General features: G+C 46.8%; 2 long non-coding RNA genes across 2 annotated transcripts; both read left to right on the top strand.

Annotated features, from left to right (window-relative positions):
- Positions 1-2,182: 2,182 nt before the first annotated feature.
- Positions 2,183-4,169, top strand: LOC116590433. The gene is made up of 3 exons (XR_004285611.1): positions 2,183-2,264; positions 2,799-2,895; positions 4,062-4,169. It is a non-coding gene; the product is annotated as an uncharacterized LOC116590433 (long non-coding RNA).
- Positions 4,170-12,603: 8,434 nt separating this feature from the next.
- Positions 12,604-14,352, top strand: LOC116590432. Its single transcript, XR_004285610.1, has 3 exons — positions 12,604-12,892; positions 13,063-13,279; positions 14,073-14,352. It is a non-coding gene; the product is annotated as an uncharacterized LOC116590432 (long non-coding RNA).
- Positions 14,353-22,736: the final 8,384 nt, after the last annotated feature.

Raw genomic sequence — 22,736 nt, 5'->3', positions numbered from 1 at the left:
TAAGTGCGGGAAGTTTTTCTGCATTTTAACGCATTCCTTTGGTTGCGGGGATCCCTGGTTCTCTCACTGGGATCATCTGGGGAGTTTTTAAAATGCCGATGCCTGGGCCCCACCCCCAGAGATTATGATCTAATCGGTCTGGTGTGTAGCCTAGGCATCAGATTTTTACAAGCTCCCCTATCGATGTTTATTGTGCAGCAAACGCTGGCACGGACAACTTGGGTCTGAAATCCAGCTTTGGAACGGTTTGGCACGTGATCCGTGGAGGTATTTTTGCAATTGTCCTGGTAACCACTAGATGGAGCATTGTCCACATGACAGCGAGTCGCCAACCCGTCCTGGCAGAACTCGGTTGGGTAGGGAAATAGGAAGCCTCAAGGAAGGGAGATGGATAGACCATCTCCGTGCCCAGGTGCCCCGCCAGGTTCTAGCCTTGCGCCCTCCAATGGAGTTAGCGCACATCTTTTCAAAGTTCTCGGAAGAGATTCCTCTAAGTCTGACTTTCCCTCAAGTCAGAGAGGCACAGCTCTTTCGTTTCTTCCTGTCTCTGCGTCTTTTCTTGGATATGAATTACAGAAAGTCATTCTTTGTGATGAGGCCACACCCTCTGTTGTCTGTCTGCAAGAGTAAGAAGGTATGAAGCTCTTTGAAAACCTCTAAATTAAAAGTACACAATTGACTATGGTAAATCGCCAGGAGGGCAATATTTAAACCCTACTTGGAGACTGAGATTTGTGGTGGGAATAAAGAGGGCAGTCAGGAGAAAAACATTCAATTAAGAAGATCCCTATCCCCCTAACACACAAGAAGGCAATTTTGCCAGAAAACAAACATCTCTGGGCTTACCTTTTCTCCCTATGATCTCAAAATAAATACGGACCTCCACACTTTTTGGTCAGGCACGCTTGATCCATTCAAGAGTATTGTGCTGATATCTGGTTAAGTGCTTAACTTAAAAGGATTACGGGCAAAGTCAAGAAACATATTTAAGAAAAATTTTTGCAAAAACAGTAGCCTCGAAACTAAAGTGTAATGACTGTATCAGTGTTTGGACTTTTTACCATCAGAATTTCTAGTGTTCTTAGTCAATGTACAATTTGCATGTTTCCTAGAACAAAGAACTCCAGCTCAGCAAGGAAGGAGATGATGGCTGTATCCCAGAGCAGGGGATTCATGTAAAGGAATTGAGGTTTCTGTCATAGCTATTCAACCACAAGGTAGTCCAAGAATTATGAGGCTCCATGGACCATCCTGCCAAAAATCTGTACCCAAGTCTATACTAGTCAAGGTTCTCCAGGGAAACAAAACAGATAGGAGATAGATAGATAGGTAGATAGATAGATATACATATTTATGCAAATATATTCTATATGTATATAGAAATAAATGTAAATATGTATATATGAATAAACAAATCTGTATACATATACAAATAAATAAATATAAATAAGTATATATGTGTCTGATATTTTCAATTGAATTGGTGATTTCCTAATAAATTTCTCCACAGTTACGGAGGCTGTGAAGTCCCAAGAAGTCCCAGTCTAGGCTGGAGACCCAGGGGAGCCATCGGTGTAAGTTGAAGTCCAAAGTCAGAAGACCATGAAACAGAGAGAGTGAGTTCTCCTTTACTCAGGCTTTTTGTTCTATTCAGGTCTTCAAAGGATTGGATGGAAATCCAATAGCTTTGTATGAGGGTGTTCCACAGAATTCCAGTTCCTTGGGATGTTAATATAGTCCGTTTGGTATAAAAGGGTTCCAATGTTGTAAGTTTGGAAAATCTTGGGTAAAATGGTTACACAGATTTCTTTCTTCAGTCCTTCTTAAAGCCTTTAATATGTCAATGTGCTTTGTGATTATCCAAGAGAGGTGATACTTTGCAAAGCTTTCCAAACTTATTTAACACAATATCTTGTTTGGCATTTAGCACCTCTCCGAAAACTGGAACACTCCTTTATAAAATGCTTCAGAGCAGAGCCTGTGTTTTATCTGATTTTGTACCCCAGGCTCTACCTCAATGCCTGCCAAACAGAAGAGACCCAATAAATGCTTGAGGGTCTATTAAATGAGATGATGAATGGTGAGTGAAAGAATCATAGAGATATGGCCAAGCCGTAAGCATTCTACACAAGACTAGCCTGAGACAATGGCAAGGACTTTCTAGCCCAGTCCCAGAGAGCCGGAAAACGTGAAACAGATTTTGAGGACCCTGGACGAGAGCCTACGCTCTCACCATTGTGGAAGATGCCCCAGGAAGAACAAAGGTAAATTCACTCTTTCTTAGTGAAGTGGATGCCCCCTGGGCATATCCCCTGTTCCTCCCAATGGATGGGCACCTGCATTTCTACCTGAACTTTTCTTTTGTTTCAAGAGTCAGCTTTGCTGTCCACTCACCAGACCCCCAGGAGCAACTCACACAAATGACCAACTGGATTGGGCACATAAATACCCCGGCTTCCCCGCCCCTCATGATGGGATAACCCCTAGTGTTGTGTGATGCACCCCTCCCAGGGTGCTCTGGGGGAGCATGCTTAAAAGGCCCACAGAGGCAACTTGATAAGGCACTGGCTCCTCCCACCCCTGACTCACTTGCCCAGGTCCCTGCTAGGATCCCCGGGATCATCTCTCTCATGTACTACTGGCTCCTGATCCTTGGCTCGCTTTCTGCTCTTCAGGGACCACGAAAATGACAGTGATCTTTTTCTTATCCTGGCTCCACCTCAATCCCTGGAAATTCCCCTTAAATTATTTTTTGGAGTTTTCCAAGGGACCCTCCTGTTGGCTCCCCTGTTTTTCAGCTCCAGTCATCCTGTGTGCCCCGTCATTCATTCAGTTGGTATTAAAGAGAGACTCTGTGATGTTGCTGGTACCACAGCAGACACCAGGGATGCAAAGGTGACCAAAACAGCCCTGGTAAAGCTTCCGGTCTTACAGGAAAGATAAGCACAAATTACATTATGACACAAATCAACATGCAACGTTAATCTTTCGTGAGTGCTGGGAAGTCAAACCTCAGTGTGCTATGAAGAATAACAGGAGGGCCTAATACAAGGAAAGGTGTAAAAAGAGGCTTCCCAGAGGAATTGAGCTTATTCCTGGAGTACGAGGGATGAATATGAACTAGTAGACATGGGGGTAGGGAAGAGAGATCAAGGCAGAGGGAACAGCATATGCAAAGGCCCTGGGGAGAGAGGAATGTGCTTCTTTCCATGCCGATATTGCTGACAGGTAGACCTCCCAGGTTCCTGAAGCCATCAGTCCCATCTAGGGCGTGGGAGCAAGATTGTAGACTGGGGGCAAGGCACTCTTTTTAACTCTACTGGACTTTGTCCTTTAAGGCCCCACACACTTCCATTTGTTCTCTGAGGCTCATGGATGTCTCTCCTGCAGATTAACTCCACGTCCTGGTGTGTGGACTGCTTGGCAGTCCCTCTCTCTGTGGGAGGATTGCACTCCAGCTGGGCTGGCTTTGGCCAACAAAATGTGAGCAGGAGTGATAAAGGCCATTTTCTAGAGGAGGCCTCCAAGAGCTGGTACATAGTTGCCATGTCCTTTCCCCTCCTCCAGAGCAACTAGCTGTGTTCAAGGTGGGCCAGCTCTGTCTGTGTAGGATGACTGTGACACATCAGCTGACCATCAATAATCACGTAGCAGATGCCAGACAGAAACCTTGGTTGTTGCAGGCTCCTCAGATCTGGGGGTTGCTACTGTAGCATGTGCTAGCCAATCCTGACGGATCAACCCATGGGAAGGGCTTTGGGAAAGACCCATGCAGGCAGAATAGCACAGGGGCTCACGGCACCATCTCTGGGAACCACCAGCGTGCATGTGAATCTAGCTCAGCGGCTTCTTCTGAGAAAAATGGGCAAGCTGCTCAAGCTTTTTATGCCTGTTTCTTCCTCTCTAAAATAGCAATCATTGTATTTAGTGCATTTTCTTGGGAGAATTACAGAACTTAAATCATGTGCAGAGTTTGGAAAATTGCCAGGCATAGAGAAGGTGCTCAATAAATATTCGATTTATTACTAATATTTCTTCAAAAACAACATTCTTTGCCACAGGCGGCCCAGTTCCCTCATTCAGAAAAAATATCATCCAAAGGACACCTCACTGACATCTGGCCTCCAAGAGAGAGGCAAGCTTCTGTGTCAGGAGAGGCAAACTCAAATGTCCCCAAGGAGCCAGTAAGTGACATTAACTTCTTTACCTTCCTTCCTCCCTTCCTTTCTTCCTTCCTCTTCCTCCCTTTCTTTCTCTCTTTCCTTCTTTCTCTTCCTCTTTTTCTCTCCCTTTCTTCCTCCCTCTTTCTTTCCTTCTTTTTTTCCTTTCTCTCTTCCTTCCTCCCTCCCTCCTTCCCTCTTCCTGTCTGTCTGTCTGTCTATCTATCTATCTATCTATCTATCAATCATCTTTTTCCTTCTTTCCCACATTGGAAAGAGGCTCAGCTACAAAGAAAAATCTGAGTCCTCTATAAACAAATCAAGGTTGCCAATGAAGGCATAAATGACAGCTGATGTTCAGCTCCTAGGCTCGGAGGCTGTGGGTGATGTTGATGCTAATGTGGTGAGAGGCGCCCTGGAGAGTCCCATTAGGGCAGCCAGGAGCCATCCCCAAAGTCAGGTGCAGTGATTTTTCCAAGGCAGGAGAAGAGTCCGATTTTACAATGGGAACTTGTTTCTTTTAAAAACATGGTTTTGGCCACACAGATCGTATTAGAAAGTTGGATTCGGTCTGCAGTTGGCAGCTTCTGTTTTCAAGACTCCCGCCTTCCTACAGGGGCAGATGTTCAAACATTTGCGTCGCTAAACGTTTGGGTTCTTCTCGGAAGGGCTTTTCCAGAATCCAGATAACACCAGCCCAAAGATGCCCTTAAGCCTCCACCTCCTGCGAACATAAAAACCCTCTCGGTTTTGAAATGACGATGTTTTCAGCATCTACCATCCTCTCGGAGTTGCTCAGCCCATTGGACCGTGGTCAGGAGGAACTCAAACCGGGGTGAGACGAGTCTCCCCAGCAGTTTTTGGGAAAAGCAAGCTTGCCCCAGGCTCCTGGTCTCAATATGGAAGCGGTCTGGATAGGGGCTGGGCAAACCCTGCCCTGTGTCTCCAGCAGCTCCCCATCCCTCTTAGGGCCACCTTTTGAAAGGAGGAGGCTTGGGGGACAGCTCTGAAGGCGTGGCCCTGGCCACCTGCCGTTCATTTGTCCCTTTGGAATCCGTCCCGCCTCCCCCATCAGTGGTCAGCCAATGGGGTGCAGTCTCCGGGGAGGCTTGGACCCACACCCTACCTTCTCTCCCACACTGCGGGGAAGGTCAGACAGTTGAAGAAGTGATCCTGCCCCCCCTCTCTTGTCTATTAACCTTGACCTGGGGAAACAGTGATTTTGTCTCAGCCAGAGGAAAGCAGCGGGATCCTTCAAAACAGTTACCAGTGACTTCTAACTTGACTTCTGATTTTTTTTTTTTTGATGATTCAGTCTCTTATCTGTAGCGTAGGTGTAATAATAGCATCTTCCGAGAGTCATGTGTCACGTAATTCATTAGCATTTCCAAACCCGGGTGAGCTTCTCAGTGGGAGAGATGGTATACCCCGGCGGCACAGCCCCATATGCTCTCATACATGAATATCTCCATTTTCAGGTAGTAATCGACTGGGGAAAATAATTTCGAGAAATGTGGTTTAAAATACTTCACATTAACACTTCACATGACTCTGACTGTCAGAGCTGCTCACTCCAATTTACCTTTCCAAGCGGGTTTCTCCAAACGGAGCTGGCAGATTTTTTTTCTCCCCAATCCGACCCTAATTCCAATTCCAAACTTTCCCTAATTTCTTGCATGCAGACTAAACACATAGCCACACACCAACATGGGAACAAATCGGGTTTTGATCCTGTGGAAGAGGGAGGACAGGGAGAGCCCTCGCTGGGTAATGAAATGCGGCAAGCCTAATGTTCTGGAAGAACAAAAAACCTTTCTAGAGACTTTTTTTTTTTCCCAGAATCACCGTTATTAATATTAGAAGACATTTGCTGCCACTTTAAAAGATGAAGCTTTGTAACATGCCTGTAACTAGTGCAGAACAAATTAATTTATTTCAGGTGGGTTCCTAGTAGCAGCGAAAGTTCTGGCTTACACCTCGATCCTTCTCGCAGGTACAGGAGGACTGATTCTTCTGTGGGAACTTTGAACATGACGAACCCTTGAGGAGGGGCTTGCCTCCCCCACCAAGTGAGTATCTGGTTATTTCTATATTCTTTTGTTACTCTCCAAATACTCTTGGCCCCGCATTTAGAAGGGTGGTGTTATGAGGGTGATGGACATTAGAGGTGAGGTCTCCCCACACATGCTTGCTAGCCCCTGGTGACCAGGACACACAGATGGGCCTCAGCCAGCAGGGGTCAAGAGGTCAGCTGACTCTGGGCAAATTTCCTTCATTAGATCATGGTGCACCTGCAACTGGCGCTCTCTAAGCATCTGTTTATGAAGACACGGCAACACCAAAGCCAATATTCAGCACACAGGCCAACCCAGTTCTGTTCAGTAAGAGATCTCTTCTGATTAGACGGTACCTATACCTTCTGGGTTACTTGATATTTTGAGTGTTATCCCCCCCCCCACCACTGTCATGGGAGAGGCTAATGGGTCCCATTTATCTCTGTGTATGAGCTCATTTAATCTTCACATGGTCTTGTTACATTGAAGCTGTCATTATGCCCATTTGCACAGATTAGGAAACTGAGGCTCCAAGGAGGATTTGAGAAAATCCAGTCAACCAGCTGGAGGAGGCAGGATTCTCCTCTGGAGGGTACAGGTCTAGGCTGGCTCTTTTGTCTTTGTCTTCCCATGTCTGGTCCAGAGCAGTACTCAGTAAATATCTATTGGATGAATGCACAGAAGAGTCAATAGTTAAATGGATGTCCATGGGCCCACACCATCCCATTTCATGGCTATGCCTTCCTGGGAAACAGGACCCTTCTGATTTCTTGTCTTTTGCCTCCTCCTTTAGCCTCCGATGGTTAAGCCCCCTGTTCAGAGCAAAGCAGGCTGGCAAGAAAGCTAAGTTTGCACAGCAGCTAGGCCTTCATTAAGATAGATATGCCCCCCTCCCCGACATGGCTTCCATTTAAGTTCTCTTCCCCCCTGTGCTGCAGTGCCCTCCAGCAGCCCTACTAGGGGTGAGGGTGGCATCAGCTCTGTCTTCCCTGGCTGTGTGTCCTTGGCCAAGTCACTTAACTCCTGAGTTGCCATTTCTTCATCTGTAAAATGGAACAAATAATAAAGCTTACCATGCACACTGGATGAGACCTGGTTTCTGTGGGGTTTAGCACAGTGATCCTGTTATCATAACAGTGCAGTTGAAGAAAATGTCTTCCAGAATGTAGACATGGGAATTCACTGTACTAATCTCTCTGTTTTTGAGTATTCAGAAAATTTATCTTTTTTTTTTTTTTAAGTAAGGGCTTGAAGAAGGGCTCTTGGATTAGTCCTTAGTGGTATTTATCAACTATTACCCACTCTTTTTCCCCTTAGAGAAATGATAGGATTGGAGTCGGTCATGTGACTTACCACGTGACACAGTTAGCTGTGTGACTTGCTTTGGCCCGTAAAATATGAGAGAAAGCAACGTGTGTCACTTCCAGGCAGCAGCTGTGAGTCAGAGCACCGTTTGCCAAGTTCTCTTGCCCTCTGCTCTGCAGCTGGCTATGTTCTGGCTCATGGTTCTTCTGTCAACCTATGACCTGGAGTGAGGATGACTCAGGGCAGAGTCTCCAGTCCCCCTACAATGGGCACTTGGCATGATCCAGCAATAAATTCTTGCTATTTGAAGCCATGGAGACTTGGGGGTTGTTTGTTACTGCCGCAGGACCTGTCCCAAACTGACTGATGCAGACGAGATTCAGAGAAGAGACAGGCTCTCAGCAGAAGTGCACAGACCATGGCTAATGGTTGATGACTGACCTTCCCCTCCAAGATGCCAGGAGACAGAAGAAGAGGTGGAGGGCCAGGTGAAACACAGCCTCTATAAGGGGGACTTCTCTTTTTCCTTTTTCTTTTTTTTTTTTAAAGATTTTATTTATTTATTTGACACACAGAGAGAGGTCACAAGTAGGCAGAGAAGCAGTCAGGGAGAGAGGGAGAAGCAGGCTCCCTGCTTCTCGGGAGAACACGACGTGGGGCTCAATCCCAGGATCCTGAGACCATGACCTGAGCCGAAGACAGAGGCTTAACCCACTGAGCCACCGAGGTGTCCTAAGGGGACTTTTCAATAGTTCTTCCCACTTTGGTGAAAAAGGAGAACAGGAGCATTCGAAGTATGACTTCATTTTATCTTCCCTCCCTACCAGCCAGTGTCATAGGCTCCCTGTCCTTGGGGTGTGCCCTCAGACTCACAACAGCACCCCCCTCCTCCCACCCCCTGCATAATACAAGTACTTGGCTAATCCCTTACAATATCAGATGATGATTAAAACTAGCATTGACATTTCTTGCACTATTTGTCCAAGAACCAACCCATTTCCTTTTCTACCGGTGCTTTCCACCTCTCATGTGGTAGTAAATGTATACATTTTTTAATGGTTTTGGTCTGTATTTTTATAGACTCATGTAAAGAAAGATACCAAAGTCCTAAGTGTACAATTTAGTAAATTATCATCAGGCCAAGATCCCTGTAATTACCACTCGATTGGTAAATCCTTGCAAGATGCTAAATTGGAACTTCCAACTGAGGTACCAAGGCCCAGAGAGGCTGCATTCCAAAGCAATGAGCCTAAAACCAGTTGTAGGACTCTTGAAACCAGGATCAACCTGAGGGTATACAAAAACTGAGTTGTTGGATATGAGAGACCACTTATAAAGAGCATCTCTTTGGGCAGGACTGAGCCAAGAGTACTGACACCCCCACTCATGAGAGAGAGGGGCTTCAAAGGGACCACATGGAGTGCCTGGCATGTGTCCCATGCTATAAAGGGGACCCAAGTGGGCAGGTGTCTGACAGCTGCTCAGAAAATCTTGAAGATAAGAGATCAAATTCCAGTGGAATTGTTTATTAGTGATCTCTCCTTACAAAAACCACCTAGACCAAGGACTAAGGTTAGCACAGTGCCTGGCACACTTAAGGAGCTCTTTGTCCACCCCAGTAGCCATGTTTGTGATTGTTCTTGCCCCTGGACTTGAGACCTGGTGAAAGGGGTAAACCTCTCTTGATGAAGGCTTGCCTGCCTCTTGACTCCTTATTGGCTAATTCAGGGCTGGGTCTTTGTTAATGGAGGACCATGGGGGACCATACAAGGACCAGCAGAGGCGCTGTTGGAGATCTGAAGGAAGCCGATTTGAACATCTCCCCTACCACCCATCTCTGTCTTAGAACATCTCTACCTTCTTAAATCCCATCATTTACTTTCCTTTGGGTGTTACTCTAAAAGCTTCTGTTAACCATAGAAGGGATGGCCACTAATCTATGCATTGGGTCCTGCCATGGAGGTAGCGCCCTGCATTGCTCTGGGATGTCATATGCACTGTTTTCTTTTGGTCTGCCTCGCATCCCACCCTCTTCCTGTCCAGGCGGTTTCCCCACCATCGGAACCTCAACACACAGGCGTGTTCTAGAGTAAGACTGGCCCACCTACCAAAAACAATTCTTAAATTCTCAGGCATCTTTTGAAGTGGGTGTTAAATGATTGGCAGATAAAAATCGGTTTGGGGGGAATGTTTACACCATAGAAATGAGCAAACTGCTACAGATCACAGATTTTCCCACTGGAGAGCAGGTTGCTAACACTTACCAGCACACCACTAGGCACGTCACTTGGGGTGAGCCAGCCGATCCTATCTGAGGCTTTGACTCTTGGGCAGAGAATCCAAGACAAAGGGACAGGACAGAATCTGTTTCCTGCAGGGGCAGCTGACGATAGCAGGGGTTGTCCGCTGGGAATAGTGGCAGTGCCCAGGGGAGGTCTGTCTGTCATGATCTTGGCTCCGTCTTGCTTCTGCCTCGCTTCTTTTGTTCCCGCCCAACCTCCACGCCTTCTTCTCCAGTCTTCCCAGCGATTCCAAGAGCTACCCTTCCCTGCTAAGCTAACCAGAGCCACTCCTCCTGAGGGGTTGCCCAATAGAGATGATGAATAACCTGGTAGACGAGAAGTCCCTAAGGAAGGAGAAGATGCTCACTTTGATTTTCTCAGAGGGAAGGGCCACTTGGGGCAGAGCAGTCCTAGCTCATTCACTTAACAAATGGGAGGGCCTACTGTGTACAAAGCAGCTGATATCAACTATGCCATTAATTCCTGTATGCTTTGTTCCAGCATCGTAATAGAGATAACTATTTGAACTGTGCAGTGGGTAAAGTGCTGTGTGAGGTTCTAAGGGACATACTGAAATAAATAAATAAATAAATAAATAAATAAATAAATAAATAAATAATTTGTGGCTCCCTTCCAGAATTTAGGGTTTAGCTGGTGACATAGGTATGTGCTCATGTAGCTAAACATCTGGACACAAGCTATCATTCATCAGGAGCGTGGGACCCGGAACTTCCAACTTTAGGGATCAGGGAAGGCTTTCTAAAGAAGGTGGGATTTGAGGACAGCTTTGACAGTGGTTTCACATGTGTCAGAGAAAGGCCATTCTTTTGAGGTTTAAAAAAATACCTTTTTTTAAAATTAGAAAATACTGGGGCACCTGGGTGGCTCAGTGGGTTAAGCCGCTGCCTTCAGCTCAGGTCATGATCTCAGGGTCCTGGGATCGAGTCCCGCAGCTGCTCAGCAGGGAGCCTGCTTCCTCCTCTCTCTCTCTGCCTGCCTCTATGCCTACTTGTGATCTCTCTCTGTCAAATAAATAAATAAAATCTTTAAAAAAAAAAAAAGAAAAGAAAAGAAAATACTATCCATTCATTTCCAGAAAGCATTTGGCAATGCAGAAAAAGTACCTGTGAATTTTGCCACCTGAAATCCTACCATCTACAGGTGACCACAGTTAGGATGGCGGAGGGCCCTTCTGCCCAGCTGCAGGATCCTGTTGTGCACGCTCTCGTGTAACCAGCTGTTTTCACTCAACAATATGTCATGGACATTTTTCCATGCCAATTATTCCCAATCTACATCACCATTTAAGTGGCTGGAGAGTATTCCATTATACGGATGCACTCTAAATGAATAAAATCCCCATTGATAAACATTTAGTGTTGCGGTCAAGGGCACGGACTCTGGAGCCCCACCGTCCAAGCATAAATCCTGGCGCTTTGACTCCCTGGCTGGGTGAGCGTCAGTGGAAAAACCCTACCACTGAGGGCAGGTTCTTCCTCTATAAAATGAGGTTATTAATAATAGTCACGGCATAGGGATGTTGTGAGTAGATGTCTGCAAAGCATTTATAACAGTTTCCAGCACACATTAAATGCTCAATTCAGGCCAAGTGTTGTTGGAGTCGCAAGCAGGGCTGTGACCATCATCTGAATACAGACTCCCCATTACCGATTTCGGATAAAACTTGAAGTATAATGAAACAGCCAAACGGTAAACATATCTAAATCTTGATAACTATGGTCCACCATGGGTGGGCAGGAGGACCTGCGGTTGGTAGGAGGCCCTGAGAGAGGACAGCCCCTGCTTCCTGGCCCACAGGACACCGGAGACCCTCACAAGGCTTCTGCACCCCACCCCACCCCCCACCTCCTGCGCCAGCGAGATCGCTGGACTTGCCCAAACTTCTGGGTGGCATCTTGGAACACAAAGCCGGATGAAAATTAATAGCAAGTCGGGTCAGACTCTCTCACTTTGATTTCTAGAAGGAAAACTAGAGTTGGGGCCATATTTGAAAATATAGGTCAAATCTCAGTTTCTGTGGTTACAAAACACTGTCAGCCACCAGTGACTCCCTCCCCCGGGGCTGATGCCAGGGTTCCGAGGCCTGGCGGCCGGGCCCGGCTCCCCTCGGGCTGCGACGACCCCCGCCCCGCTCTGCAGCCCAGTGGGCCACGGAGGGCGCGCTGCAAAGGGGGAGCAGAAGCCCGCGGCCACCCTGCGCTCCACTTCTGGCGGCGTGGGGGGGCTTGGCGGTGCTGCCGATGGGGCTCGGGGAGCGGGGGAGGGACCCCGGACAGCGGCCCTGTCCGTTCGCCTGCCCGGCTCCCCGCATCCGCGGCAGCAGGGAGCGCCCCGCCTGGGCACCGGCCGTGCCCGCCGGGGGAGGGAGGAGGCCGGCCGCCGCGGGAACAATGTGGTCGGTTGTTTTGCCGACTGTCAGCCTCGTTCCCGGATCCTCCTTTCCACGCCCCTTGGCCTAACCGCCACAGGCCCGGCACGCAGAGGGAAGAGCCCCCTTATTTGGTCTTGGAAAGAAAGGGGAAAGGTTATCCTCAGATGCCTGCGGCGTTGGGTCATCGGCCCGCAGTTGCTGGCCCGCACCCGGCTGCGGCGCCGTCTCCCGCCGGTAGGTGGCGGCGTCGGGCAGCGCCTGGTGGAGGCGCCCGAAGTGGTAAACAAGCCCCGCAGGCTCCGGCACCTCCGTCTCGGGGTCTTCTTTTGTGTGCGCGCCGGGAGGGGCGCGGGGGTGGGGTGGTGCCCGGAGGCCGGGCTGCGGCGGCGGCGGAGGGGGACGAGCGCGAGGAGAGGACTGCGACGCCTTTTTTTTTTAAGGCGATAGTCAAGCCTTGGAAATGGGAAAATCGGCTTCTGCGGCGGAGGGTGTGACTTTGCCGCGCGGGCTTCATGTGACCCGTTTGCTCGCGCGCGGGCGGACGCGGGCGTCGGTTTCGGGGTCCCCCCGGCAGCCGGCAGGCACGTCCCCCGAGGAACAGCGACCAGGGACTAGGTGAAGTTCAGTGCCAGCCCGGAGGCTCCTTTCTTTCCTCGCCCCACCCCCTCCTCCGCTCCCCGCCCTCCGCCCGCTTCCCAGGTGAGCCGGTGAGGTGGGACGAGCCACCTGCCTCCCTCGGCCGGAGCAGGGGCAGCGGGGGGGAGGGTGCTGAGCACCAACCACGTGCAGGCCGGCCCTTGCTCCCCCTTAGTGCTGATCCTCGCAGCAGATCAGCAAGACAGAAATCACTCTCGCCATTTTACACGTAGCTCCCCGAGGTTAAGGTCACGCGGACAGAGCTGGGATTCGAACCGCGGTCCTCCACACCTCAAAGCCAAGGCTTGGCCCCTAACGAGGAGCGTAGTGACCTCGCCCGTGGTTCCTCCGAGTAAAGCTCCTGGGATAGGTACCGTTCTCCAAAGACCTTTAAAGAGAACCCTATTCGAATGTCTTCAGCAGAACCGAGCAAAAGCTACCACCTGTGGGGTGAGTGTGGTGGTTGGATTTGCTCCCCAGATGTGGGGAGGACACCCGAGATCAGGGGAACCAGGGGGGCATTACCTTCTGCTTTTAACTGCCTTAGGGGCTCTTGCATGTCTCCAGAGGGGCTGGAGGATGGGGCAGGATGCTGCAGAGTACTTGTTGGTCCACTGAGGGCTCCAAAGAGGGGCGCCCGGGGCCAGGGTGGGGTGGGGAGTGGGGGTGGCTGTTGCTAACTAATATTTTCTATTTTAAGCAAGTCATAGGGGCCCTTTGGTTTGGCTGAGCATCTCACCTGCAACTCTGCCCCTTCCCATTGTTCATGCCATCTGCTTCCTGGGGAGAAGGGGGCAGTAATTTTCACTCTGAAGAACCAGTTTCGGGTTTCCTCATCTGGAGATAAATTAATTTCCCAAGGCACGCAATGATAGGCAACTTTTTAAAGAGTTACTGGAGTGACAGTTTTATGCTTAGATGAACTGGCGCCAGGTTTTCTTTTTTCTTTCCCCCCCTTTTTTTTTAAAGAAAGTTTGTGTGAATCAAGTTAAATCCAAGAGATGTGTTTTTTCTTTATCTCCCTTTTCATGAAATTGTAAAAAAAAAAAAAAAAAAAAAAAGAGAGAGAGAGAGAGAGAGAGAGAGAGAGAAAAGAGAAAGTTGCTTCTTCCAATTTTGGGGGGTTTCCAGGTTTCCAAGAATTTACTTAGTAGCTTGCTACACGGTATATTTCTGTAGAAAAATTACAGCAAGGCTCTCTTGTAGAGTATTCCTTTCCAGTCATTGTTTTATTGGTCCCCAGGTTCAAGGAGAATGAGCACTGTCTGGGTTTGCCTTGACATCCAGAGTTCAAGTCCTCATTACAGGAGCAAGAGGGGGTCCTTAGAAGAATCAGAAATGTGACAGCCATGACTGCTGCCTTGTCCCTGCCCAGATAGGCTGGCAAACCAGCCACTGGGTCCTCTGACCCTCACTCTGCGTTTCCTCCTGCAGTGCTTCCCACAGTAAAACTCACCAAGTCTTGATTTGGTTCCATGCAGTTGCTTGGATTCTGTTCTCTGACTGCATCGAGGTCCCCTGGAATCCACAGCACAGTCTTTCTGGGAGGGGAAGGGTCTTTCTGGGAGGGAAAGTTAAAACTGAGTCCTTAATGTCTCATCATCTCAGGGACTGCCCTGTTTCCAGGGGGAGTGGTGTGCAGCCGCCCCAGCCCCACCCCCCTCACCCCCCACCCCTCTCATCTTCCTGCAGCGCAGCCTGGGCAAGAGTTACCCAGCCTTGGCCACACTCCTTAATGTCCACGCTCCAGCTGTTGGGAGGATTGGATGATTTAAAACAGTGGCCCATGGGGAGCACATTAGGGCACACCTCTCAGGGTGCTTTGGGGGTGGGATTAAATGAAATAATGGTTGTAAAACCCTTAGGCCAGAGCCTGGCACCCAGAAAGGGATCAATGAGTGTCTGGTGAGTATCATCATTAGCTACTTCTTTTTGAGTGCCAGCTAGAGGGGCCAGAGTACTTCAGGCTCTTTAGGTACACACTTGAATCCTTATGAAAAAACTAGGACGTAGATAAAGTTCTTGCATGTACAGGGAACTCCGAATCAGGTAAAGCAAATGACCTGAAGTCATATAGCTAGTATGGGGGAGGGCCAGAATCTGTCTCATTCAGTATCCTTTTGATTATGGGCAGCCTGGAAGGGAAGAAGAGATCATAAACAGTCCTATATGCTGAACTGAAGGGTTGTTATAGGAACAGAAGTTCCAGCTGGCTCCTTGATATGAATAATTGCTACTATCCCTATGTCTTTGGGGTGGCTGTGGAAGACAGTCATGCAGGGCTGATTAGACCTGTAGATATAAGAACCATTCACCTTTAGGTCTCCTGATAGTCATCTGCCCAAATTCCCAAAGCCTCTTGGAACCCTTTTCAGGGCAGGGCAGAGATGGCTCTAAGTACTGGTTAGGACCCTTTCTGTTTTTGCAAAAGACAGAAATCCAATCCAAACTGAGTTAAGCAAAAAGAGATATAGTTGGCTCATGAAACTGATAATACAAAGAGGAAGGCTTCAGGCCTGGCTTGATCCAGGGCTCATGATATTATCTGGATTTGGTCTTCTTTATATCTCAGCTTGAACTTCCTACACATTGGCTTTATTCTCAGATTGGCTCTCTCACTGACCCATTTTGGCCCTCATTGATCAGACCTAGAAAAACTTGGATCCCTAAAAGAAAAACCATGGTTTCTTTTATTAAAAGAGGCTAGGGATGCCGGGTAGGCCAAGAATAACAGATGTTCTCTCTTACCTGACTATGTAGCACCATCCATCAGAAAGATGGTGAAGAAAAAAACCTGAATGGTGAACGTTTTTGCAGCAAAGGATCTTCACTAGTCAAGCAGGCAGGGGAGAGGTAACTAGAAATGTTGCCAGTTCATATGGGACCTAGGATTCCCCTGTTTCAAGGCAGGCTAGCTGATTTGTAAATGATAGGGTTAAAACCTTGATGTCATTAGGATTGTGTCTGAAGATCTTTAGAAATCTTCAGTGTCCTTCTATAGCAAAATGCTTTCACAATAACCAATGTATGATAATTAAACATAATTAATATATAACAAAATGCCATGACAATACAATACATACAAATATACATAATAGTAGATATATGTATACATGTACTATTATATTGATATATAAATTAACGTACAAAAGCAGTAAAGTCCTACTAAACTTCCTGAACTCATGATCTCTATGGACCATTAAGGAGAGTTACCTCCCACACAACTATAAATAAAATGTTACAAATCCACACTGGGTTGATGCCAGGCTGTTGACTCGGTCTGGTCACAAGCTGTATGATGCTTGGTTCCTCGCACCAATCTGAGGCGACTCAAATCCAGTTGGCAAACTGGCAAATTATTAGATGTCATGGACCTTCAGTCGCTTCTCGAACAGCCAAGGCTTGAGAACATTCCCTGGACAGATTCCAAAGAGCTGCTTTCCCGCTGTTACATTTGCGAGGGAACCATGTCCTGTATTCAGGAGGTGCTGCTGGGCACCCAAGAGTGGGGATGGGACATGGGCAAGCTCCCCCTCTCCTCTCGGGGGGTGTGGCTGTCAGCACCCATATGCCCCCGCGGGGGCCTCGTGCCCATGCTCCATCCTGCCTTGTCTCCATCACTAGGGTGGAAATAGGATCCCACTTAGAGGAGGGCACTCAACATGAAATTGTCCTTGATGTCAATCAAGGGTGTCCATCTCTCCAAAGACACACTGATGTCAAGCCCCATCCCGTGAGTAGGGAGCAGGTAAAACCAACCTGAACAGGTCTTCGTAGCTCCAGAACGTGCCCTCCCTTCTGTTGGTCTCTGTTGGCTCTCTGGGCCCGAGGAGTCCCTTTGCTCCTCCAGCGTCCCTCCTGTGCAGGTCTGTCATAGACTTTAGGACACTGACCTTGGTGGCCAACTACTGAGCATGTAGACTGAGTTCTTTCATGCCTGATTTCTCTTCGTCCTCTAGGAGCCGGAGAGGCCAACATTGTAGCTTTGTTTTCTCCAGAGGGAACTGGAGCTGTCACTGCCCCAAGTCATGCAGAGGGGAAGAGGGTAAGACTAGATTTTGTCCCGCGCCCAGGTAACTCATGTTTTCAGTTATCCTGTAGTTCCTGAGTATTTATTTATCAGGTGCCAGGCCAAGTGCTGGGGACTGAGCCTTCTGTGCGGAGCAAGAAGACAGGATGTGGCCCTCAGTACCTTTGGTCCTTTGGAAAGGTGGACATTGAACTGAGCAATCATAAAGCTTATTAGTTCAAATGACACAGGGGGTCGTGGAGGAGAGGTAACTTGGGCTGTAATGTGTATGATAGGGGAGCGATCTGTTTTTGCCTGGTTCCCCCACAAGCTGCCCCTGTGACCGGGTTTGGAGGCGAGTAATTCTTCCGAAGTGTGGATGCAGAAAGGGAGTGACATGGGGAAGAATGACAATAAAGGACAGACTGGTGAAACTCTGACCACTGCGGACAGATGGAGCTCAGTCTCGCTGAGGAGACTCTTGAGAGACCCTGTAGATGACAAATGTCCCACCACTGAGTAGTGGTGGAAGCTGGGTCTTCATCACCAACTTCTATCCCTCTTTGGGTGAAAGGTGAGTGTCCCCCAATCCCCCACCTGCCCAGGCACTTCCGACCTTGCAGAATGTTGGGCTGCAGCCAGAGAGGACACACAGACAGAGAAGCTGCTGCTTGAGGGAGGGACCCCTCCACCAAAGCCCCAGGACTTGGTGGGCACTGACCATGTCTGCTCCACTACCTGATATTGGAGTTAAGGATAAAGAAGGTGGGCCAGAGGGAACAGAATGTGCAAAGGTGCAGAGGCTGGAGGGAGCACAGAATTAGGAGGCGTTCAGATAGCTGACCTAGTTGTGACCTAGCCACATGGGCCAGACAGAACTTCTACTGCGCAGAGAGAGCTCTGTGAAGCTGGAAAAGGCCCTCAGGAGGTGGATGACATGTTGGGCTCATGATTTAGGAAGGTCCTTCTGGCTGCAGTGTGGAGAATGATTCAGAGGGGGCCAGAGTGGCAAGACAAGATTGGGTAGGAGGTTCTCGTGGGGGTCTGGGTGAGAGGTGGGATGCTAGCTGAGCCCAGGGAGCTAGTGGCTGTGTTGGAGGGGACAGGAATTCAAGTCCATGGACTCCCGCTGTCTGCCTCCCCCTCCCTGTATCTTCCCACACTTCTGCCAAGGCCACGGCAGACCCTCGCTGGCCCCACTCCTGTTGACCTGATGAGACAGTATGACGATGAGACAGTTATGATGAGCACCTGGGAGAAATGAGGGTGTTTGCTTTTAAAAGGTCTATCAATTAGGGCTCATGAGAGTGAGTGACAAAAGGGAGCTCTAACAAGCTCAGATAGGAAGGGCATTTACTGGAAGGTTCTCTGAGCTCAGAAACCCATCCTAGGTTGAAAGCCCAGGCTTGAGAAATGGGCAGGAACCCAGATGGCCCAACAGGCAGGAATCGTCCACTCTTTCATTCCCGAACATTTACTGTATGCCTGCTGTGTGCCAAGAAACATTCCAGGGCTGTGGATGGAACAGTGAGCAAGGCCCTGTGCCTCCTTTCACGGGCCTGACATCCTCGACGGGAAGACAAGCAGTAGCCATAACAAGTCGTGGGAGAGCTCACGAAGAAGAGAGAAGGGAGGCCCAGGATATGGAGAGTGCGAGGGTTCTATTTTAGTTGGGGGGATAGGCCTATCCTTCCAAAGCAGCCAGCAGAGAAGTCTAAATGAAGAGAGGGAGGGGCCATGCGAATGTAGGGGAAGAGCGCCCCCAGTGGCGGGCAGAGGCCGGTGTGGCCACTATTGCGTGGAGGATAGATTGTAGAGGCCTCAGGAGGAAGCCCAGATGCGAGGCTGTTGGGGAGGTCCCAGCAATGATGGGTTGGGAGGTCCCAGCAATGATGGGACAGTAGGAAGAAAGACGGGCCAGACCAAAGACATTCTTTGCTGGTGGAGCTGACAGTATGAATGAATGAGTGTAAAGGGAAAAACTCAAGAACGACTCCTAGGTTTTTTCCATACATGATGCTATTTACTGAGATGGGAACAGGGACTTGGAGATATGTCTGTAGGGGCTGGTGTCATGCAAAGACACACAAGCCCATCAGAAGGATCCTTAGGGAAAGACACGTGCTCCTACTGTCCCATATCTTTGTGTCCCTTGCTCAAGATCCAAAGTGCTGGGACATCACACGCATGCTCCCTAGCTGTGCCAAGCCTGCACAGAGAGACCCCGCCTCTGGGTGGTGGTCATCCCCTCCTAAAAAGAGGCCACTCAGGGAATGCACTGGAAGAGGCTTGGCGCTGTTAGGAATGAAGTGGGATGTTGGACAACCGAAAATGAGAATCCACTCTAAGAAGACCAGTCTGAGGGTAAAGACATGGTCTGCAGGCCCATTGGAGGGCACTCCAACCAAGTAAGAGCCAGCCTTTCCTGGGCTCTAGGGTCAGGGACAAGAACCGATTAGCAGAAGTTCCAGGAGGCAGGTTTTGGTTTGGTACAAAAGAGAAACTTCCAGGGCTTTCTAAGATCCCCTGGGCTACTGGAATATAGCCATTCCTTGGCCCTTGGCTCATTTAAGCATCAGCTAGCCAAGCGCCTGGAGGGATATGGAGGAAGAAATCTAAGGAGGAGGTCAGTAAGTGACTGACCAGTGAGGGGCTTGGAGTGTTTCGACTGAGCACCCCCATCAGAAAAATACTGTGAGTGTGCAGCCTCTCTGTACCCGTGCATTTGTTTATTCAGATGTGCATCATGTTCTACTGTAATCGTAATGACTGTGCCTATAATAAAAAAATCACAAAATGGACTTTTCAAAGGGTGAGCAATAGATAAACGTGTTTGAAGAAACTACCCATATTTGAAAGTGATACACATTTAAAATTTTCTGTTATTTGTTGTATTGGTTTACCATTTTGCAATATTGTAATGTCAAAGCCTGGTTTTGAATTTACTTGAAGACTTGGTTTTAATAACTGTTGAGGGTGTCAGATAATTCTAAAAGATGTCTGGTTCCAACAGCAGACAGGCATCATTGGTCATAATGAATCATGACTCTTATTTTCCATTCCCACTTATCAACCGATCAAAAAAATTTTATGAAATGTGGTTAGTACTTCTATATCTGCTTTGATGTTAATCAGTTATTCTTAAAACTGAATTGGAAAGTGTCCCAGTTTTATAGTTTGAATTGTGATAAACTACACACAGCATAAAATTCACCATCTTAGCCACTTTTAAGTGCCCAATTCAGTAATTTTAAGTACATTTACCTTGTTCTGCAACCAACCTCCAGAACCTTTCTCATTTTGCAGAACTGAAGCTCTACAACCATTTAACAATGCAGTTTTATATTTTTAATAATTGGGCACAAAACCCAACTAAACATTTCATTTGGAAAAGAAATATTTTGTTTCGAATCTTAAAATATGTACCTAGAGGAGTTTATTGTGACCACAATGTATCTGTTTTTATAACCGAATTAAAACTGTGTCATGTTGGAAATATTTAAAAACATCTGTTTCAAAAGGATCTCTCTGTAGCATGTTTCTTTCAAAGTATATTGTAATTCATTGTTCCAAGCAGCACCTTGACTGGAAGGTGAGGATGTAATCTGTTTCTTTCTCCAATTTTACCTCCTCTATACTGTATTATTGAAAGCCACTTGTCATCTAAGAAAAGGTCAAAAAAAAAAAACTTGGAGTATTTTTCTTTTTGTCAAAAAAGACATCTGTTTCTTAAGGTCACCACCTGGAATTAGAAGGGTGTATAAATTGGACTAGGCTTTGAACTTCTGGTTTTCATGAAATTAACTGCACTGATGACACCTTGTATCATTTTGTATACTTTTGCCTTTGAGTTTTTCTCAGGCATTGCTTTGCCTGGGAGTGATGCAGTGAATGGTCTTCATTTACAGTGCTCGCTCTGAAACCTGACCCTGCAACTTCTATTAAAAATTGCAGTCAGTGCAGCCATCCATCCCTGCTGTGGTTCCATCTACCCTTTTCCCACAAAATGTCATCTTTAATAAATGTATATACTATTGAGAATCTGTCTGCTGTATCTTTCCTTTAATAGCTTCTAAACAACAAAATTCTTTATGTTTTCATCACTGAAATGAAATTTAGCAAATATCATAAATTGATATGTGTAAAATACCACCATACTTTCATTGAACTGTATCGCAAATGTCCCATACTGCATATTTTACAAATACTCATAATTTCAAATCTTCAGCACTACGTTCTGTCTTTCAGCAGTATTTGCTGACAAATGAATGCATTTTAGTTTGTCTTTACTTTTTCTCTGTATTATTTCTGCTCTTTTTTATGTGACAGAAGGATAAAAATTCAGAAACAATATGTGAATTTTAATTTTTTGCACCAAAAATCTTAGAAGAGGCATCTAAACTTTATCATTACAACTAATGAAATATTTAAGTTTAGACGGTCTCATTAAAGATTGCTGAGAACATTGTAAAAGCTTATCTTCCCATTCTAGATATTTGTTTGTTTTCATTCACTAAAACGCATGAGTCTTCGGTATACAGCACAATGAATTTTTATTTACGTATTTCATTGTGTAACTGTGACCCAGATCAAGATATAGCACATATCCTGAGCCTCAGAAAGCTCCACTGTGTTCCCCTTGTTGGGGAAACTTGAACTGGTGGAAAGTGGTAAACCTTAATCTGATCTTTACCACCACGGATTAGTTTAGCCTGTTCTTGAAACCTTATATAAATTGAATCATACATCTTCTGTATCTACCTTCTTTTGCCTGGTGTCTTTGAGATGAATCTAAGTTGCAGATATCCATACTTCATTCTTTGTCTCTGCTGTGTAGTATTATTCTGATGTACAAATATATGAATAAACCGCAGTTTATTTATCCATTCTCCTACTGGCGGACCTTTGGATCGTTTCCAGTTTGGAGAAATTATAAATAAAGTTGCTGTAAGCATTCTTATGCAAGTTTCATAGAGTAGCTGTATGTTTAATTTTTTTAGAAATCACCAAACCGCTTTCCTGTTTACAATTTCACCAAAAATAGATGAGAGTTCAGTTGTTTTAATCCCTGCTAACACTTGACCTTGGTCTTCTAAATATTAACCACTCTTACTGCTGTCTATTGATACCACATTGCGGTTTTAACTTGCATTTCCTTGATGAATAATAATGGCATGCATATTTATTGATCATTTGGAGATCTTTTGTGAAATGCTTATGCACATATTGTGCCCCTTTCTTAAAACTTAGAAACTTGGTTATCTTTTTCTTATTGATTTGGAAGAGTACTTTATGTATTATGGATCTGATTTCTTTTCAGGGTATAGTACAAATATTTTCTCCCACTCTGCCTCTTTTCTTTCTTCATGGTGTCTTTTGATGGGAAATTTTAAATTTTGATGAAATCCAATTTACCAATTAATTTATTTCATGCATAGCCTATTGTGTCCTATTTAAGAAATCTGTCCATTTCTAGGTCAGGAGGATATTTTTCTATGTTTTATTGTTTTACACTTTCTGGGTTTAGCATTTATATTTAGGTCTAGGATCTCTCTGGCTTTAATTTTTTGAGGTAGGGCACAGATGTGAATATCCAGTTGTTCCAGCACCATTTCCTGGAAAGTGGGTGTAAGTTTCAGGTGTCAAACAAATCATAATGGCTTCATATTAGCATTAGCAAGGGTCTCCGGGTGTAGTGCACACTTAAGGTGATGTTCATTATTAAGGACACTAGATATAAGCCCTTATTTAAAAGGTTATTCTTCGGGCACCTGGGTGGTTCAGTGGGTTAAGCCTCTGCCTTCGGCTCAGGTCATGATCTCAGGGTCCTGGGATCAATCGAGCCCTGCACTGGGCTCTCTGCTCAGCAGGGAGCCGCTTGCCCCTCTCTCTCTGCCT

Source organism: Mustela erminea, chromosome 5 (genome assembly GCF_009829155.1).
Source record: "Mustela erminea isolate mMusErm1 chromosome 5, mMusErm1.Pri, whole genome shotgun sequence".
NCBI classification, from domain to species: domain Eukaryota; kingdom Metazoa; phylum Chordata; class Mammalia; order Carnivora; family Mustelidae; genus Mustela; species Mustela erminea.
Note: the sequence above shows the minus strand (reverse complement) of the source record. Positions and strands in the feature narration are given on the sequence as shown.